At 48.4% G+C, this 2,037-nt stretch overlaps 1 pseudogene; it reads left to right on the top strand.

Annotated features, from left to right (window-relative positions):
* Window positions 1–760: 760 nt before the first annotated feature.
* Window positions 761–879, top strand: LOC112475660 (annotated as a pseudogene).
* The last annotated feature ends 1,158 nt before the right edge of the window (window positions 880–2,037 follow it).

The raw sequence follows: 2,037 nt of genomic DNA on the forward strand, positions 1-2,037 counted from the left end.
CTGGCTGCCCTCTCGACCTGGTCCAGGCTGAGCCCTCCCCATAGCTCGGGGTGCCCGGGTCTCCCTGCCTCCTAGCTTGAGGCCCGTGCTCGGCGTGTCCCTGATCCACCTGCCTCTCCATCCCTCACGTGTCTGCCTGGGTGTGACCTGCTCGGCGAAGCCTTCAACGACTGTCCCTCACAGAGCACACCGCCTGTCTCAGCCTCACGACTGTCACATCCTCCTTCTTATGTCCTTTCAACTCTTTCTACTCCAGGAAAGTTTGAATTCGTGAATGACCCGTTTCCTGCGAACACATAAGCCCCGGGAGGGCTTGGAGCAACTTCCCCCTTATGTCCACTTTCCCTTCTTTGGGATCTAGAATACTTGCTGGCACACAATGATCCTCAAATACCGAATAACCTTGCAAAGCCCTATAATACTTTTCACTCCAGAAGCCTCATTTGGCCCACACGCTACACCTGGAGCTGGGCGGGACCAGAGCTGGGGGTTCTGTCACGGACACTGGAACCCTGCCTGGCTCTGACGGGTTTTCAGGGCCAGTCAGAGTCCCAGAGGGGCTTCCTAGTGAGACGTGGGAAATGAAGAGGCCGTCGCTCTGGTGAGGAGATGATTCAGTCAGTGAGTGTTCGTGTGATTTCTCTTCCCAAGCCTCTCAGAAATAAAAACGTCACCATCAAGAGAGGAGCAGATGTGTATAGGGGACTTTGGCATCGCCGCAGCCACGTGAGCACCAGCTAAATAAAATTAGAGTTGGCGGGTCTACGGCCATGCCAACCTGAACAAACCCGATCCTGCCTGATCTTGGAAGCTAAGCAGGGTCGGGCCTGATTAGTACTCGGATGGGAGACCACCTAGGAAGACCAGGTGCTATATGCGTAAAAAATAAAAAAATAATAAAAAAATAAATTAGAGTCAGCAGAAGGACCGTGCTGGGAAGAGTCTAGATATGGGGCTGCTACGTGTCCCAGCCACAGCTGCTTCTCTTAAATCAGGTCGCCGGCCAGAGGGGGCTTTGCATTTTGTGTGTGTGTGTGTGTGTGTGTGTGTGTCTGCACGTGTGTATCTGTGTGTGTGTCTACACGTGTGTGTGTCTGTGCGTGTGTATCTGTGCACGAGTGTGCGTCTGCATGTGTGTATGCGTCTGTATGTGTGTCTGTGCATGTGTATCTGTGCATGTGTGTGTCTACACATGTGTGTGTGTGTGCGTGTGTATCTGTGCACGAGTGTGTGTCTGCATGTGTGTGTGCGTCTACATGTGAGTCTGTGCATGTGTGTGTGCTGTGTGTGACTGTCTGTGTTGGGGGCAGAGGGTGCAGGAGGTGAACTTTCTATTGGACCCTCTCTTGGAGGAGCCAGTCCACGGCCTTCTTGCCGTACCTTGAAAATACCAGCCTCACCCCCTGCCCCCCGACCTTGTCATTTCGGTCCACCGTTTCATGTCCAGTGTCTAGAACAGTGCCTGACGCAGACATTTGATCGATATTCGTTAAAGGGGAAAACTAAAGTATGAATGAATGCTCTTAGTTTTCTAAACATCAATCTCTAATTCTTTTCAAACTCTTCAATATAAATGCAAAACACCACTTAATAAGGTCAAACACATTAGGCAATCTGTCAATTTCATATTTTCCCTCTCAGGAGGGAATGAAGATAAATACAAATGTGAAAACTCCCAGGCTTACCCAGCAGACCTTTTCTTCATCGCTATTTCAACTTCAGTTGATGCTTTATTTTATAGAGAAGATATAAAAGTAAGTAAGTGATGACAGGTACAAACAACGTTCTGAACGGTCTTCTTTCAGTCTGTATAATCCTGTCAGAGAGTATTCATGGCATTTGAGTACCTTACTCCCATGCAAATGACACCTCACATCCTACTTACAACCTTCGGTCACCCCATGCACATTGGGAATACAGTGGTTCTCATATCATGTTACTGTTTCTAGATTTTTGATTATTTGTTTTACCCATTACGTTTAGAAAGTATTTTATATACATTACAGGGTCTCTAATTAGGTATGCGGCCTTGGCAAT

Source organism: Pteropus alecto, unplaced genomic scaffold (assembly GCF_000325575.1).
Source record: "Pteropus alecto unplaced genomic scaffold, ASM32557v1 scaffold11, whole genome shotgun sequence".
In the NCBI taxonomy this organism is placed as follows: domain Eukaryota; kingdom Metazoa; phylum Chordata; class Mammalia; order Chiroptera; family Pteropodidae; genus Pteropus; species Pteropus alecto.